The sequence below is a fragment of the Cryptomeria japonica genome, chromosome 1, assembly GCF_030272615.1.
Source record: "Cryptomeria japonica chromosome 1, Sugi_1.0, whole genome shotgun sequence".
Classification (NCBI taxonomy): domain Eukaryota; kingdom Viridiplantae; phylum Streptophyta; class Pinopsida; order Cupressales; family Cupressaceae; genus Cryptomeria; species Cryptomeria japonica.
Window position 1 is genome coordinate 261,801,109 of NC_081405.1, and position 20,364 is coordinate 261,821,472.

The following is a 20,364-nucleotide window of genomic DNA, read 5'->3' on the forward strand; positions in this document are numbered from 1 at the left end:
TACATGTTTAGTGGAGAAAAGTTGCGTGGTAGACTTGTAGATCATAAATTAAGTATTGGGCCAACTTGCTATTGTAATTTTAGTTGTGACACACATATATAAGTATCCTAGATTGATTTATCTATGTAATTCTTAATTTTATATACGTACTTTTAAGGATACAAGTTCATATCTTAAAAATTGGATAATGAGGTTGGGTGTAGTTTCCAGATTCATATGTGTCATTATCATAAAACCATAAGCTATGAAGGAGATTTTTTAAAGGCTAATTGAATCAAAGGGAAGATGTATGTTGAAGTTGAAGGTCCTAAAATCATATCATTCATATTATTCAAATTGTTCAGATTGTTCAGATTGTGGTCCTAGTTATTGAGTTGCTACTCAGACCTAGGCATATGAGAGTGGTGTCTCTAGTGGGTTGGTGATCACAAGAACATTAAGGGGATTGATGCCTTTGGTAGATTTGTGCCTACTAAATATTTCTAAGTGATTCATTATTTTTGTGAGGTTGGATTTGGGTAGTGTATCCAAGCAACTATTCACATTGTTGTTTTTCTCATCTTGGGTTTCAACGTATATTTGGTGTTCTTTGTGAGAATGTGTGTTGGCTTATATATTTTAATTGTTGAATCATTGAAGAATTTAGGTTAAGAAAATTTGGAGATTTATATTTATTGCTTGAAAAAAGCTATTTATGATAATTAATGTTTAATAGAGAGTGAAAATTGAACATACTAATTCCCCACTCCTCAATTATTGTGTACCCTTCACATAAGGCATATTTAAATATAAAGTATTTAAATTGCAATAAAAATTATTAAAATCTATTTCCACATTGAAATTGATAAAATGTTATTAAATGCAATTAAGAAAACACTACCTGTTGCCCCCCTTTTTAATTTTGGAACCGCCATCCAAAAAATTTCTAAGTATTTCCTTATCACTCCATTTTTCAAACTCCCTATCATGGGCTTTATGAGTTTTCAAATTTTTATCGTACGATGTGTCTCTTTTCCAAGCTTGTCGTAGGGTCAAGAAGTTTTGAAAGTATCTGATCTCCCATTGTCTTGTGCTTTGGTCACTCTAGTGGGGGTTGTGGAAACTTTGTAAGGCCCGACCGTAGGTTCATAATTTCGTATTTTCCCCGAATAAGCGACTTGTCAATCTCACCTAGGTCTTGAGGCGCCACCTTTGCATCAAGTTGTTGTATGGACTAATGTTGTTTGCCTTGTCAACAAGAACAAGCCGAAATAAAGGACCATTTTAAAAGGCGAAGTAAATGCAGTATTTAAGGAATGTCACATCACTCAAGGACACAGATGGGGTGGCTGATAATTGTTGAACCATCTCTCATTTCCGAATTTTCACAAAGTGCATTATCAAGCTTGTGTCCATACAGAGTATGATACAAAACCACTGTGTAGGTATGCAAGACACAGAACTAGAATAATTGAACCTAGATACTTTCCTACAAGAGCTTGAAGGAGGTGAGAGGGCATTGTTGTGGGAAACAATTTTTCAAAGTGTCCTGGCTTTCGCAGCTGGTTTTCTGATTGTCGTGCCTTGTGCAGATTTAACCATTACATGCTCTAAAAGATATAACCCAAAGACACAAGAAATACGAGTAGATGGAGGTCAGTTTGTAGCATGGATTAATGTTGAAAGCATCTCTCGCACTTTGTGTCATCTTGAGAGAAAATTTTCTGAAGACATGTCCATTCTAGCTAGTGAAGAGTATTTCAAAACGCACAGAGACTGGTGTATGAATTGCATTGCCAGAAATTAGTTAAAGTCTGAAAAAGGATGTAAGTCTCAATTGCTTTCCAAATTGAAAAGAACGCACTTTAAGGATGAAGTTGCAGATATTATAGTCCTCCTGCATCGTGTTGTAGGGAATGCTTGCACTAATTATTTTGAATTCTGGAAGTGTCATTTTATCCTTGTGGTTTGCACTCTTGGGAGTTTTATTGACTGGGTTTCTATCATTAGCTATCATTTTCATGAACAATTATGGAATTTTCGTTAGTCCCTTGCCTTTCATATGTGTTTATATCTGATTTTCATACTATCTAGTCAAGAGTCTTGGCCGGGGTTGGAATTGTATCATCCTCTCCCTGCATTTGCACCCATCTATCGGAAGTTTCCCTAGCTCACCATGTGTAAGGGTATGCAGGATTTTTCCCATGTCAATGATGTATTTTGATGAGGATGGTTAACAAACTAGAAGGAAACCCTGGTTTACAGATTTCCTATGACTCTACTACCTTTGTGATGAAGTGTGGAAGTTTCTTCACCCATTTTGAGAGATTCACATACCTTAGAATTGGGGGTTTTGAAAAGGCCCCCTTGAAATTGCCTCATTTTCCATCTAATTATATTGTTTTCCTAGAAGTTTTATGCCAAATGGTTATGGTGAATGTTAAATATCTGAACATGGGGAAGAAAGGATACCCCTTCCCATTATCTACATCTCATTTCTCTTGCAAAACAAATGGTGCCACTAAGGCCATGGAAACAATTCGAGAGAAGTTTCATTTTCAATCTCTATCATCTATAAATAGTTAAATAGTTTTGACATCAAGGGATATGTGAAGCACAATTTGTATGGAGCCAAAGGTTATATGCATCGGCTTGAACTTGAGGATTTTTTGGGAATATTATTTAGATGATGTTGAAGTGTTCAAAAGAAGTTTCATGAGACTCTCTTTGCAGCAAATTAACACTCTTGGTGTTTCTTTTAATGTTTCGATGATGTGATTGAAGATGAGGTCATTTTGGACCCAGAGTATCATACTCTTGTCAATGCGACCCCCACAAAAGTTGATTGGTCCACAGAAAGAGGTCTTAGACCTAATGGTGCGCACTGCTCCAGTGTTGAGAAGAACATCCAACTGGTTAAATGGTAAGTGGAAACAATATGTTAGCTCCTCACAAAGCCAAAGGTCATCATCCCATAGAGAGAAAGGGATAGTTTTATCTTCCCTTGCTCTAGCATCAACAACCAAATTTGTAGATAGGATACCAACCTGAGGTTCTCAATCAGGCAGCGATGGGGAGAAACTTGAAGAAATTACTGCTAGGCTAAAATCAACCTGTGAGTGGGCTGACAGAATTATGCCATCCAGAGGGAAATATTCTCTTGTTGATTCTGAAGGTATTTACCTACAGATAATTGATGATCATTCTTTCTCTGATTTGCTTGAAATTCCCTCCTCTAATGTGCAAAACACCCCCAACACTATGAATAAAGAGTCAAGGCTTGAAACAACCTCTCTAGCATGGCTGGAGGCGGAGGTAGAGAAGAAAAGTAAAGTGTCCACCCATGTTTCCAGTAAGATAGATATAGTTGCACTATTGCTATAAAGTTCTCGCAAGCCTAAAAAGGCTAAACGGATGTCTCAGATCATTTCTGATCCTGTATCTGGTCACCAGCTCATAGAGATCACTGATCTTATCAAATATGTGAGTGCAAGTGATATAATGGAGATGAATTATAAGACCAGTCATGTGGATATGGGACCTTCTACTTTGGAAGGGGACGTCTACCATGCTGAATGTTCAGTCCATGTGTTGATTAAGAGGGCTCAAGAATAGAAGAAAAATAATTTTGAGCTACAATCCCAAGTGTAGTCATTGAAGGATTTCATTTCATCTATTATAAATCCTGCAACTAGGGAGGCTTTGAGTTCACATGTGGAGGGACTTTATCCAGATGTTGTGAAAAAGGTCAAAGGTAATTTAGGATATGCTAAATTTGTCACTAAATGGATAGATGAAATGTATAGGATTGGTGTTAGCTATATTACCAAGTTCAGGGTGTTTAATGTGAATATTTGGAATAAAAGAAAGGAATTGTTAGCTGAGCTAAAATAGGTTAGAAAAGAATGTGGGAGTATATTTGTGCTTTCAAAGGAGCTTCTTGAGCACACCACATTGAACCTTGCAATTCTGATGATCGGAAAATTAGTAGCACATCCTAAAGAAATTGATCTTACCTAGCAAGAAACCTTGGAGTGGAAAGAAAGGATCTACCGTGATTATATCAATGACATTGATGATGCCCTAAAATTCCATTTGGATGATATGTTAAAAATAAAGAACAGTCTTTGTGCTCTAAATGTTGATCTTATGGATAGCTTTGAGGAGAATGTACGAGAACTTGGTGAAATGATGGGCCAGTTCAAGCAGAATTATCAGAAAAACATTAGGGACCCTCAAAATATTACTTTGGAATCCTTCAAGGGATTGTGTCACTTGCAAATGCACACTACTACCTTTGAGACTGAGATGGATGAAATGCACAGTAATATTGTCACTATTGATGGGTTGACTTTAAAATAGAGAACAAGACTGTACATCACAACAATACCATAGGACCCAAACTTGGAGCTGATCATGAACAAGTACCGTTAGTACAGACAAAGGCTTAAGGCTCAGGAGGTGGCACGTGCTAATCAAGAAGTGGAGACCATTGGCAATAATGAACTAGAAGATGAATAGGAAGGGGTAGTTTCATAGTTTTACTGTTTTAATTGTTTTTCTTGAATATTGGCTTGGAAGTTGGACTTATTCATTTTAGGATCTTTTGGGAAAACTTTGTTTTACTCTTAAGAACAAAAACTTCTTTAAGCATATTTTTGTTTACTATTTTGAATATAGAAAATTTGTCGGTGGCTTTGTATATTTGTAATCTTTGAATTATGGTGTGTGAATGCTTTCTATTCTTTTGAATGGTTATTAGTGGATGCATCTATATTTGAGATGGTGAATGGTTTTAGTTTTCTATTGCTACAAAAATATTATCTTTCAATGGTATTTTGTAGCAATCTAGTTGTTTCAAAATCTTGGAAAATCTAAAAAGTGTTTGTATTGTATGCATGCATTTTCAAAGATTTCTGGTTAAAATCTCTTTCCTTATTTTCTTTCTGGTTAAAAGCATTTCAGTTAATTTCTATTCATTGAATATCATCCGCAGGTAGCTGCCACCTTGTAAAATAAGCAAAGAATTAGTCAGTAAATAGTTTGTTCAGACTGTTTCAACTATGGTTACATTTTTCACCTTTGTGGGCATGATAATATAGAGCTAGGTGATAAATCTGTTAACCAACAAATTTTTGGCGACTCTACTGGGGACTATAAAAACCAGTATTACGAAGTTTTATGGAGTAGCCACTAGTCATGGGTTTATCAAGACAAGTTGCCACTGTGTTGCAACTTAATGTAGACTAGTTGGTTTATAATCAACAAGACTTAGTTGTAACTCTTTGACGCCTTGCTTGGGAAAAGAGGAGGATTGACCGCTAGTATCACATAGTTAATATTGTTTTGGGAAAAGAAGAGGAGTTTGGAGAAAATATTGTGCGTATGGATGTTGCTCAAGAAGGAGTAGTTTTTCTAGTCGAAGAGGTCCACCCTTTACCAGTCCTTAGAATTAATTAAATCTTCCACCTAAGTAGAAGTTGATGACTCCGAGCCTTGTTGTTTAGTGAAATTCTAGCTTCCAAAAGATACACTAGGGCTTCTAAGAAAAAGGGGATTGTTGTTAAAGATTTTGAATTCTTAGAATCTATCAAATTTTCGGCTTTCCCACCTTTACAGAGAACTAAAACTGTGAGTAGGCCTCCTTCTCCTCCTAAATATAATAGACCTGCACCTACCAACTCACATTTCCTCAACCAAATCCTTGTATTTTAGGGTACCACATTACCCCTTCAAGTTTATTTCCCAATCCCTACTATCCAAGTCATGACTGAACCTATCTTATGGGGTTTAGCAATAGGTCCTATCACATTTGTAGTTGGGGCCCAACTCCATGATTTTCCCAAAGGTACCGGGAAAATTATCCCCAAGTTCAATGGAGATGGGAAAATTTCACCTGAGGAACATTTAAAGGCTTTCTTTGCTGCGTCATCTATCTAGGTAGTGCAACATGAAGATGTTGCAATGAGGTTGTTTGTAGAATATTTGACTGGTCCTGTTGCCGAATGGTTTTATTCTCTTCCTAATGGTTGTATAAATGACTGAAATACATTGAGGACCAAGTTTGAAAGTAGATTTAAAACAGCTAAAGATGATTCAGTTTTGGTTGCTCAGTTAGGTTCTATGAAGAAAGTTACATGAAACCATGAGAGATTTTGTGGCAAAGTTCAACAAATTGTTTAATAGAATCACCACCAATATGAGACTCGAAGAGCATTTAATCAAGGGAATTTTTATCAACACTTTACCACCTGATATAAGTTTTACTATTAAAAGAGAGGGTGTTTCTAATATAGAGGTTGCTCAGACTTTAGCCATAACAATTGAAGATGATTTGATTACCATTGGGAAATGGAAAAAAGAGTTGCAAACTCGAAAACCATTACCAGTAAATTTCACTAATCTAGTGATTCAGAGATTAGCCAATGATATTATTACCTTAAAGTGACAGATGCCTAAAGGTCCATAAAATTCTTATCAAGATGCTCTAAGAAGGGATTATAATTATCAAGGTGTTCATAATAAAATGCTCTCTATAACTAGTCCAAGTTAGATATTGGCAATTGAAGGCCCCCCTTCTTCCTCTTCATCTTCAAATATGAGTAATCATTGTATTTTTCATTTGACATATGATCACAATGGAAGTACTTGCCCAGAAATGATAAGATATATGCAGTTGATTTCCACAAGTAAACATGCCATGGAGCCTTATGTAGAGGAGCCCAATTCATCCAAGGATGCTAGTGTAAATTTCTTTGAGTACCTGCATGGTAATGTTGATGAGGAAGATGTATTGGTAAAGGTGAATGATTCAACTGTGTTGTGTTCACTAGGTCACAACATGTAAAGGGAGAACAAAGTAATTCCTCTTCCACTCCAAAGTTTCTCTTAACTAATTAGATGAGGACACAGACAAGGTGACAGATAATTTTTGAACCAGCTCTCTTTTCCAAATTTTCACAAAGTGCATTATCTAGCTTGTGTCCATGCAGAGTGTGATACAAAACCATTGGGCAGTGTGCAAGACACATAAATAGAACAATTGAACCTAGAGACTTTCCTACAAGAGCTTAAGGAGGTGATAGGGTGCCATTGTGGGAAATAATTTTTTCAGTGTGGCTTGGCTTTCACAGCTGGTTTTCTAGTCGTCGTGCCTTGTGTAGATTTAATCATTGCATGCTCTGAAAGATATAACCCAAAGACACAAGAAATCCAAGCAGAAGGAGGTAGGGTTGTAGCATGGATTAATGTTGAAAGCGTCTCTCGCACTTTGTGCCTTCCCGAGAGAAGCTTTTAAAGACATGTCCATTCTAGCTAGTGAAGAATATTTTAGAATGCATGGAGACTAGTGTATGAACTGCATTTCTATAAATTAGTTAAAGTCTGAAAAATGAGGTAAGTCTCAATTGCCCGCCAAATTGAAAAGAATGCACTTTAAGGATGAATTTGCAGAGATTATAGTCCTCCTACATCGTGTTGTAGGGAATGCTTGCACTGATTCTTTTAAATTCTGGATGTGTCATTTTATCCTGGTGATTTGCACTTTCGGGAGTTTTATTGACTGGGCTTCTATCATTAGCTATCATTTGCATGAACAATTGCGGAATTTTCGTCAATCCCTTGCCTTTCATATGTGTTAATATCTAATTTTCATACTAGCTAGTCAAGAGTCTACTTGGTCGGGGTTGGAATTTCATTATCCCCTCCTTGCATTTGCACCCGTCTACCAAAAGTTTCCGCAACTCGCCATGTGTAAGGGTATGCAGGCTTTTTCTCGTGTCAATGATGTATTCTTGAAGAGTATGGTAAGGAAACTAGAAGGAAACCTTGGTTTATGGATTTCCCTTGACTCGACTACCTTTGTGATGAAGTTTGGAAGTTTCTTCACCCAGTTTGACAGGTTCACATACCTTAGAATTGGGGGTTTTGAAAAGGCCTATAGTGCCCCTCCTAGACTTGTGTTTTGATTTGTGTTCTAATAGACATATAGATTTATGATGGATACTTGGATGGTTATTTATGACTCTACTGATATCTTACATGGTAACATTGATACTAGGACTCTATGTGGATTTATGATTACTCGATATGAATCATCATGTGTTTGGAGATTTATGTGATTGATGATGCTAGACCTATTATATGATATGTGGAATTTTGATGATTCTTATGGATGTTAGTACATGGTATCACCTTGATGGATGAATATATATGATTCATGGATCTACATATGATCATTGCTTACGTGGATTATATGACTTGCGATGATACTAACCCTATTTTATGATGATGATTCTATTTGATGTCTTGATATTATATTGTGTGACTATCTTCGTGAGTAGAGACGATGCCATATCATTCATTACGAGCATGATATGTCATCACGATTCTCTATCACATGTCTGTTTATTATTATGAATATGTATCGTATATGTTGTGTTTTTTGTTGATGTAGGTTTACAGGTACCAGACATCGAATCCACTTGGCTTCACAGGTCTAAGCGTGTCCTTATCCCAATGGCAAGTTGTCAGAGATGACATAGTTTCCCTCACACACTCTAGGTCTAAGTTGTGTACCTTGTCAATTGCGCCATGATGCAAGTTGAGGTTAGGGTCTTGTGTTGTGTTCGTCCCCTTGGCGTAAGATGATTGGAGTCTATGCTTATTTAATTGGGTAATGTGATTATTGTCTAATTATTTGACCATAGATATTTATTTGAATATTTTGGATGATGATTTCATTGCGAGGTTTTATTTAAACCAATTAGGATTAATTTAATTGGTTTATTGGTTATTTAATTGATTTAGTTATTGTGTATTTTGAATTATTAACCATCTATTTATTTATTGATGAACTATTTATTTATTTGAATTGATTATTAATGAGATTGAATTATTTTAAAGCTTTATTTATTTATTAATTATTTAATGATTTCTATTATTTGATTTATTATTTATTTATGTTATTTTATTGATGAAGTTTTATTTATTTATTGTTGTATTGCTTTATTTAATTAATAATTATTATAGGTTTTGATTTATTGGCTTTAATAAAATTATTTATTATTATTTGTGATTTGATTCTATATTTTTAATTGAGGGTCCTATTTTTAAGGCCTTGTTCATTTAATTTATATAATTGATTTTATTGGGTAAAGAATTATTATTGAATGTGTTTAGATAAATTTTATATTGTCGTTAATTGCTTTTGTAATACATTTACCTACCATTGAGTGTGATTGGTCGATTTTTAATGGGTAGGTAAATTATATTGGGTAAATAATATATCCCTTGAAACTATACAAGTTAGGTATAATATATGATTTATGAAATATTTTGATTGGTCGATGTTTTGAATGTTTTTTTCCTATTTATTTTGCTTTCTGGAATGGTTGTGGGGAATCATCCGACAGATTTTGGAATTCAATTGAATATTTGGCTTGAGGATTTGGGATTGCTTATGGATTTCTCAACTGTGGATTTCTACATTCTTGGATTGTGTTTGCAGGTTGGTGAAATTTTTCTCTCTGAAGTTTTGTTTTCTGGAAACATTGTTCTCCTTGTGATTGTGCAATTTGATTTCTAGATATTATGGAGTTTTTTTTGGGAGTTCTTCGATTGAGTTGAAAGTTTTTTAATTGGTGTTGAAAAGAAATTGGGAACGGAGTGCAGAATATTATTAATTTTTAGATTTTGAGAAATTGATTACCGGGATGTTTTCCTGTATGTTCTCTGCGAATGACATATTTCCTTTTCCTTGATATTTAAAGATGTTATTTATATTATTAAGGAGTTTCTTGTCAATATTTGTTATGTTCCTTGAATTCCCCTTTGTTTCAGTAAGATTTCTTATGTTTTGAGCTTTCTGAGTGCATTTTTCACTCTCTATGACTTGCATAATCTGAGAATAGACCTTTAGGAAGTGTCTGAGATTGTGTTTAGGCTTCCTTTTTATTATATGAAGTTCCTTTGATTTTATCTTGTTGATTTGAATATCTCCCATTCATGCTATGTGCCTTAGGACTCAATCTGAGCACTGTGGGAGAAACATTTGTTCACTGTTTTCTTTTTTTGTGTATGCAACTTTGCAATTTTGTTATTCCTTGGTGATTTTTACATCCTTCAGGCCCTCTAATTTGGTCATGGGTGTCATTTTTTACCTCTTTTCTGATCTGGGCAAGTGCCCTATCCAATTGAGTAGTTTATATTGCATTTTTGGCTCATTTGCCAAAAGTGCTACCAAAACAACCAAAAACGCCACTGTATGTACCAAGAGTGATATTATGCATATAGGGAGCACTATTTTGGAGCCCAGGGGTGCTGGGGAATGAACTAGGAGCACTCGCTAAGTGGCCCAAAGAGCTAAGTCTGGAACCCAGAAAGCTAGGTCATAAACTGATAGAGCTGTCAAATGAACCTAGAACACTAGGGAATAGACCCAAAATGCCATTGCACTTACCAAAAAATGCATTGCATCTATCAAGAGTGCTACACTATAATCCAAGAGCACTGCTCTACATTCCAGGAGATCTAGACTGCTTTGGGGGTCCTAGGAAGTCAGTTTTGAGCCCATATTAGTGTCTTGTTGGATTTGCGATTTCTGCAGAGGCATGTGTTGTCTATATTGACATTCTCAGAGTTTCATTTAATTTTTTTTGATCCTTCATGATGTTTATTGTGCTCTGATAAGAAGATTCATGCCTTACCATTGATGTGTTTCATATGCGATATGTTGCTCCGGCGAGAGGGAGAATGCCTCATTGTTGAGGGATTGATTGTATGGCTCCAATGGGATGTGTTATGCCTCACTGTTGAGGATTTTATATGATTTTTATTTCTTTTATAGATTATATTCATGATTGGCTTGTTCTTTATGTTGATTTGGTCAAGGCTTCTTTCTACGAGTATGGTTTATGAGTCCTCTTTGCTCAATTTGTGCTCAGTTTGTTGTGACTGCTCTTATATCATTTTTGGGCCTTCATGATGCTGATTTATGTTCTTGTATGTGTGTTATAGCTATGGTTTTGGTTCATGGTAGGGAGAGTGGGCTTTTGCATGTGTGGACCATGATCTTGAGCATTAGGTCTCTAGGAGGGGGTCTAGACTTGATGGAACCACATGAAGAGTTTTATTATAATTGTAATTGATAACCTTAATAATTGATTAGTGGGTTTGGGTAATTAGGAATTCACTAAAAAGATAATAATTGGTTTTGGCCCCACCTCATATCCCTTGAGGATTACTCCAGATGAGATTGGGAAGACCGTTGGAGCGGTAAACCGATCTCCCTTGAATGGCTCCAAGGTTGAGATGGTTCCACATGTCTATCAGGATGAGGCTTGGCCCCTTCTATTATGAGGATAACATGTGATGATACTCTTACCCTCCATGTGTCCATTATCCATATGCCTTGTTGTTGTTTATGCCTTTGGAGTTTGATTACTTTGATTCAACCATGTGAAGTATTTGATGTTGTAATCTTATGTTGGAAGTCTTGAGAAGTCATGTTGTATCCTTTGGTTTATAGGTGTCAAATTAGGTCTTGAGTGCGAGTTGGAACCCTATGTCATCTCCTAGAATGGGGGTGGTTCCTTTTTGGTTCCACATGGCTGGGTGGTTTGATCCCTTCTTCCAATGCCAGGATACTCCTCTTCTTTGATGTTAGCGTGTGTGGATCAGATTCTTGGATTCTTCATGTGATTATTCTTGAGAGCTGATTTCTATGTACATGGAAAATAATACATTGTATCATGATGATTTGTACATGTAAAAGAGATTATGCATATTTGTAATAGTTTTCTATAAGTAATTGTAAATGAAATTGTAATAGGACATGATGTAGTGTTTAGTAGTGGAGTGTTTCAAGATTGTACTTTGATGTATGAGATGCTCATTATGTAATATGAGTTTATGAGATCTATGTGAAAGTGAAATGAAACAGTTTAAAGTATTTGAGTTGCATTTGTATTTATGAGATGGAATTGTGCTATGTCATGCTTTAGAATAAGTGATGGATTGAATATAATGGTTGCATTGATCCTTATTGAGTAATTAAGAGATTATCGTGATTAAATGGTTAAATATATTCTAAGATGCTTTTAATAGAGATTACCATGCGAATGAATTATGTATGTGTTAATGTTGTTCTAGATGCATGCAAGGTAAACAATTAAAGGATATTAGAATATAATCTTCTAGATAGATAAGTGTTATGTTAAGATGATGTTAATTAGTTACGTTAAGATACCCTAGGGAATGGTTATGTTTGCAAGAGTATAATAGAGATATGTTGATGTTTAGTAAGAATTAATCTGCTTGCGTATTTTAGATTTATGGTTTTATACATGTTGTTTCATGTGTACATGCAATTAGTTAATGTTATATTGATGCATGTTAATGTTAATATAGTGTAATGGATGTTTAATTTTTTTTTAATCTCCATTTGTTAGTAGATTTTAGATTATTTCTCTAGGGTATTTTGGCAGGCGTTACAAGGCCCCGTGGAAATTGTCTCATTTTCCATGTGATTATATTGTTTTCCTAGAAGTTTTTCACCATATGCCTGTGGTGAATGTTAAATATCTGAACATGGGGAAGAAAGGATACCCCTTCCCATTGTCCGCACCTCATTTCTCTTGCAAAATAAATGGTGTTGCTAAGGTCGTGGAAATAATTCTAGAGAAGTTTCATTTTCAATCTATGTTGTCTAGAAATAGTTTTGATAGCAAGGGATATGTGAAGCACAATTTGTATGGAGCCAAAGGTTATATGCATTGGCCTGAACTGGAGGATTTTTGGGAAGATTGTTTAGATGATGTTGAAGTGTTCAAAAGAAGTTTCATGAGACTCTCTTTGTAGCAAATTCACACTCTTGGTGTTTCTTTTAATGTTCTGATGATGTGATTGAATATGAGGTCATTTTGGACCTAGAGTATCATAATCTTGTCAATGCGGCCCCCACAGAAGTTGGTTGGTCCAAAGAAGAGGTCTCAGACCTAATGGTTCACACTGCTCCAGTGTTGAGAAGAACATCCGATTGGTTAAATGGCAAGTGGAAACAACATGTTAGCTCCTTACAAAGCCAAAGGTCCTCATCACGTAGAGAGAAAGGGATAGTTTCCTCTTCCCCTACTCCAACATCAACAACCAAATCTGTAGATAGGTTACCGACCCAAGGTTCTTAGTCAGACGGTGATGGGGAGAAACCCGAAGAAATTACTGCTAGGCTAAAATCAACCTGTGAGTGGGATGACAAAATTATGCCATCTAGAGGGAAATATCCTCTTGTTGATTATGAAGGTATTTACCAACATATAATTGATGATTATTCTTTCTCTGATTTGCTTGAAATTCCCTCCTCTCATGTGCAAAATACCCCCAACATTATTAATAAAGAGTCAAGGCTTGAAACAACCTCTCCAACATGGCTAAAGATAGAGGTAGAGAAGAAAAGGAAAGTGTCCACCCCTATTTCTAGTGAGATAGATACAATTGCCTACTGCTACAAAGTTCTCACAAGCATAAAAAGGCTAAGCGAATGTCTTAGATCATTACTGATCTTGTATCTGGTCACCAACTCCTAGAGATTGCTAATCCTATTAAAGATGTGAGAGCAAGTGATATAACAGAGAAGGATTATAAGATCACTCATGTGGATATGTGACCTTCTACTTTGGAAGGGGACGTCTACCATGCTGACTTTTCAGTCCATGTGTTGATTAAGAGGGCTCAAGAATAGAAGAAAAAGAATCTGGAGCTACAATCCCAAGTGCAGTCATTCAAGGATTTCATTTCATCTATTATAAATCCTGCAACTGGGGAGGCTTCAAGTTCACATGTGCAGGGAATTTATGTAGATGTTGTGAAAAAGGTCAAAGGTAATTTAGGATATGCTAAAGTTGTCACTAAATGGATAGATGAAATGTATAGGATTGGTGTTAGCTATATTACCAAGTTCAGGGCGTTGTATGTTAATATTTGGAATAAAAGAAAGGAATTGTTAGCTGAGCTATAATAGGTTAAAAAATAACATGGGAGCATATTTGTGCATTCGAAGGAGGTTAGTAAACTCACCATATTGAACCCTGCCATTTTGATGACCGAAAAATTAGTAGCACATCCTAAAGAAATTAATCTTACCTGGCGAGAAGCCTTGGAGTGGAAAGAAAGGATCTAGTGTGATTATATTAGTGACATTGATGATGCCCTAAAATGTTATTTGAATGATATACTAAAAATAAAGAATAATCTCTGTGCTTTGGATGTTGATCTTATGGATAACTTTGAGGAGAATGTATGAGAACTTGGTGAAATGATGGGCTAGTTCAAGGAGAATTATTAGAAAAACATCGGGGGCCCTCAAAATATTTCTTTGGAATCCTTCAAGGGATCGTGTCACTTGCAGATGCACACTACTATCTTTGAGACTGAGATGGATGAAATGCACAAAAATATTGCCACCTCTTGACGGGTTGACTTCAAAATGGAGAACAAGACTGCACATCACAATAGTACTAGAGGACCCAAACTTGGAGCTAATCATGAACATGTACTGTGAGTACAAACAAAGGCTTAAGGCTCAGGAGGTGGAACATGTTGATCAGGAAGTGGAGGTCATTGGCGATAATGAACCGAAAGCTGAATAAGCAGGGGCAATTTCATAATTTTACCGTTTTAATTGCTTTTCTTGAATATTGGCTTGAAAGCCAAAAAGACTTATTTTAAAGTAATGGTTGTCTTCAAGAAACCATTTTTCTGAATATTTTAAATAGCTAGACTTATTTTCATTTTAGGATCTTTTGGACAAACTTTGTTTTACTCTTAAGAACAAAAACTTCTTTAAGCATATTTTTGTTTCCTTTTTTGAATATATAAAATTTGTTGGTGGCTTTAGATATTCGTAATCTTTGAATTATGATGTGTGAATGCTTTCTGTTCTTTTGAATGGTTATCAGTGGATGCATCTATATTTGAGATGGTGAATGGTTTCAATTTTCTATTGCTGCAAAAATATTGTCTTTGAATGGTATTTTGTAGCAATCTAGTTGTTTCAAAATCTTGGAAAATCTAAAAAGTGTTTGTATTTTATGCATGCCTTTTCAAACCTTTTTGGTTTAAAAGCTCTTTCCTTATTTGCTTTCTGGTTAAAAGCATTTCATTTTATTTCTATTAATTGAATATCATCCGAATGTAGCTGCCACCTTGTAAAATAAGTAGAGAATCAGTCAGTAAATAGTTTGTTCAGACTGGTTCAACTGTGATTACATTTGTCTGGTGCATTCTTATCAGTAGGTCTATGTTTTTGCCGGTCTTAATTGTTTTTGTTTTGTAGGTTGTTTTGTGGGCTTGGCCAATGTTCATTTTGCTTTTGCTATTGGTTTATGGACTTTTTTGCTTAATTTTTGGTTATTTTAAAACTTTTGGGTTTCGAATCCCTGTAAAACCCATTTACCTTAATAAAAAAATTGGTTACATTTGTCACCTTTGTGGGTGTGAGAATATAGAGTTAGGTGGTAAATCTATTAACCAACACAATCACAAGAGATGCTCAGTGTATTCTAGACTTTACCAAACATGGTATTTGCATCTATACCAATATTCAAATGGGGAATCATACTCAATACAATATGATGGGTATGGTTTAGCCATAATTTGGCCAATGTACTATTTCCTATCAACCATGTCACTATTCCATCTCAAAATACATTTTATTACCAATGTCACATATAATTAACATTTAAACAATTTTTTTTCAACCAAATTGGTGGGAATGGGAGCCAACTAAAGAGGTGTTAAATTAGGGTTTCAGGAGGAGCTGCAAAGGTTGCAACTTTGGATGAAGATGGTGTTAGGATAACTGGTGAACAACTGAGAGGGGGGGGGGGTGTGAATAAGTTGTTAACAAATTATGTGAATTAAAGCATAATTGAAAACCAGGGAATCAATACCATAACACATAACACCATGATTTGTATGTGGAAAACTCGTTAAAGGAAAAAACCACGATGGGAAACCCTACCCACAGTCAAATGATACTTCTGCAAAAAGTATATGATTACAACAAGGGCTTGCACATGTAGGAAGACACACTGCCTAGAGCGCATTGCTCATCACAATGGAGTCTCACTGACTATAGAAGAGGCCAACCACCTCAAGATATTTGGATAACAATCCAGAAAGAAGAACTGCCTGTGATGGCATCAAACATGCCAGATTATAGTTCTGGTTAAGCTCAATACCAAAGGTCTAAAACCTCTTACATAAACCCAAATCGATCACTTGTGATTAACCAAATCCTCAGCACAAATGATTATTACATTATTCGCTCATTTCCCATGATCTACAATGAGATCTTACATATATTTATACCAATCTGGGACCTAACCAATTAGGTCGGCCACCCAAATGATAATTCAATAGATCCATTACATAATCTTGGAATAAAATCATAAAACATGTCAGCCTAAGGCCAAACAAACAAAATCCAATCAATAAAACATCCCAGAAGCGCATCAGAGGATCCACCAACACGTTTAATGAAAACTGGTCCATAACCTAGATAGCACCAGACCTAAATTAGGTCAACACACGCTAAAGAAATGACACCAATCAGTCGAGGCATGAATACAATCAACATAAACATCCTGAATCCCTTCTAGAAGTTACGCCAACACCACTTATGCATTACATCAAATATCTTTAATAAAGCTCTGCCGATGAAACCCTTACCAGACCTACAAAGTAGGCTTACTAGAACATGAGATAGCATCTGCTCATTAAGTCAATACCAATTGACTGAAACATACTTCAAAAGCATATGAACCATCAATACAAAATTATTCCATCGTCCAGATCACATCGATGATACTCAACTAATTATCTTCCCAATCCAATCCTTCTACCGAAAGCCAGTAAACAACCATAATAGCTAGTGTTAACATCAATGACAAAACATCAATGCAACACATAATCAATTCCATCATATTGCCAACATATTACCCATAGGATGATGGTGGTGTTGCAGATGTGGATAGGAGTGGGCCTTGTAGGATTGTGGCCCTTCTTCTTTTTGGCCCCTCATTGATGTGTAGTTCATCCTTTAGTGCGAGTGCCTCCAGGTTCTCCATTCTCCTTTTTTCCTACGTTATCTTATTTTGGTGGTGCTTGTCATTGTGTTTTGTATTGGGTTGTGGTTTTTTTTTCTTTAGATTCTTGGGTGCCCTCTACGACTAATGATGTCATTTTCTTTAGGCGTGGTGAGTGGTTTCTTGGTTTGAAGGAGGTGTTCGTTGGAGTTTCTATGTTGGCCTCTCTAGCCTTTCTTGAAGAGGGGTTTGTTAACCTTGACGAACCTCATCCTTTTTCTTTTTACTAACTAGTGCTATTGGAGGTTATAGTTGTGGTTGAGGGAGGTGTGTTTTGGTGGTTCTATGTGTAGGGTTTGTTGTGTTTACTCTTGCTCTTGTTTTGTTTTGTCCTTGGTGGGAGCTTGGGTTCCATGCCTCCCTTGTTTGTTTCTCATAGTCCTACCACTAAATGGTTCAAAGAAGAGTGGATTTTTTGGGACTCTCTTCTCTCAGGGGTGGCTCCTTTTGTTTCCATTTTTATGGGGGTCGAGGAAGTTTTTCTCTTCCTAGAACATGTTTTAATTGTTGTGGCTCCTTTATTGGCCAATGCTTGGAGAGATTCATGTTCACTTTGGAGGCCACTCTCTATCGTTCTACTCCTCTATATGTTGTTCTTTGGTTTGGTCATGATCCTTCTACCTCTCTTCTCTCCCTATGCATTTTGGTTGGCAATGTAGTGTTTGGAGAGGGCATCCCTCTATTGGCAATGAGCTATTCTATTTGGGGTGTATGTGGTCCTGAAGATTTCTGAGCCTGTTTTTGTTTTTTGTTTTTGATTAAGGGGTTTTTTGTCATTTTTGTTTTTACTCATGGATATCCTATTGAGGTGGTGCTCCTTTTGAATAAACCTATTGATGTGACCTAGGGATTTAGGTTGTGGGCTTATTTGGCTATCTTCTCCTCTATGATTTGGAGTTGTGACTTGGGGGTTTTCTTTGCCCCTTCCTTTCTCTCAACCCTTGTTTCTCCTATTGAGGTGGAGAAGGCTTGGTCATGCTGGGAAGTGTTTCTCTCTTTGCTTCTTTGGTTTTCGTGTTCTCTTCCTTTTAAGGTGGATATATCTCCTATTGAGGTGGAGGTTGCTATTGTAGTTGAAAATGGGAGGCGTTGCAAGGATATGTGTTGTAAGGATGGATACCTTGTTCAGCTCTTGTTGCTCCTATTAAGGTGGAGCCTATGGACTATGCAGGGTTCTTATGTTTGCATGATGATTATGAGAGCAATTAAAAGACCCAATGTGATGGTATGGGGAGCTTGTTAAAAACGTATATTTCTAATCTTCTTCATGTTCTTGGCTTCTCAGGAAGAGCAAGTATTTCCCTTGTTTCAAAGGTTATGGGAGCCTTTGCAAAACTTAGTCACCCATGTGTTTTCTATATGTTACTTCTTTGTTTTACTAGGTCTTAAGGTTATGGGAGCCTTGCCAAAACCCATGATTCACGTTATGGGAACCTTGCAAAACCTTTTGTATATGTATCTCTTAGCTCCCTTATTTGATGGCTTCAACCTTTTAGGTGTTTCAACCAGTTTTTTGATTCCTAGTTTCTAGTGTTTATCTTATGGTTGGATGTTGTTAGTTTGTGTTGTATCTTATTGCAACGTTATATAAGTGGATTTTGGATCCCCATAAAATCCATCTAGACAAGGTTTGGGGTCTCTTCAAAATTTGTTGTAAGGGGTTCCAAGTCCCCTCAAAACCTGTTTTACCCTTAATAAAACATATTTAAATCAATATTTAACAACATTTCGACATCATTAACACAAAGCACAATTAACATTGAGTATACCATCATTTCACTCACATTACATAAAATATCATAACACAAAACACATCAAGCCCTCGCAAGGGATTAAGCACAATATAGTACATGCATCTATTACAATGGGATCTAGAATTGAATCATATATTTCAAATTTATTGACTTTGATGTTATGAACTTGTTGACCTTGACATCTACAACTCATGTATGAAAAGAGGTGGGGAAACCATTTAAGAGTTAGTTGTGTAGGATTTATTTTCCCTTAGTCAAGACCTATTAAGTAAAGATATAAGATGATGGGTGACAACATACAATCTTCTAGTATGTGTAGTGTCGATTCGATGTTGATCTCATATGATAATGGTTTGATATCATAAAATGTGTTAGATGCGTTTTAATGTTTGTGATTAAAATAAGTGGGGAAGGGCCCCAACCCATTATAGATCTAATAAGTTACAACGTAACCCCAAAAAAGATATCAGGGTTACAACAAGGTAACCCTTACAATAGAACAACGATGCATACAAACATTAGAGCCCTAAAAATCCGACTTCGGGTGAAATAATTGACCTAGAGGAACAGTTTGAGACCTTAATGAGGAACGATAACCTTTTTTTCTTTTTGCAAACCATAGTCTAAGAGGAATATGCCTTTTAATGTTTTTCTATACTTTCAAAATGAATCATGGTTTATCCTTTTATATAACACTCTAACATGCAATCAATTGACTCATAACGTCTAATTAAAAAGGATAAACATAAACATAATCTTAAATTTTAGTTTTGAAAATTAGGAAATCATTTCCATGCTTTATAAATTTATTAGGTTAGTTTTATACATCACAAATATGACCTTAAATAATAAAATAGAGAAAATAAGAAGTATACCTATCTCTAAAGATATATACAAATAACATAAAATAAATAAAATTATTTATAAACTTTCATATAATATTATTTTACAAAATAATTTTCTAATTAGAAACACATGTATCAAATATACTTTAAAAAAATAAAAAAATAAAAAAATACAACTTTTACCGGTGCAAATATACAATTACCTAACATTTTATAGGATAATAAAGACAAGAATATGAGCTTTGACTTAATGATGAGATATACAAATTCCACTCGCATAAGTGCACCTCTTCTACCCTCCACTAGAGGTTATATAAATATTACCTTCTCTCTTAATCACAGCACGCATTAACCAAGAGAAATTACAAGTCTTTGAGTCCACCAATTTCCATATAAAATATCAATGCATTATCTTCGACAAATCCAAGGCTCCTCCCATGGATGACACCATGCTATCTTACCATGCAATATTTTAGACTAGCCATGAAATTTATGGAATTGAGTTATGTCTTTTTTATGGCCAACTTTTTCTTCAAGGAAGATGATCCATCACTCACCTTTCCGTCAACAAAAGTTTTTGTAAATTATAATTTTATAAATATTAAAAAGTTTTAATGACATAATATCTATTACTATAAAAAA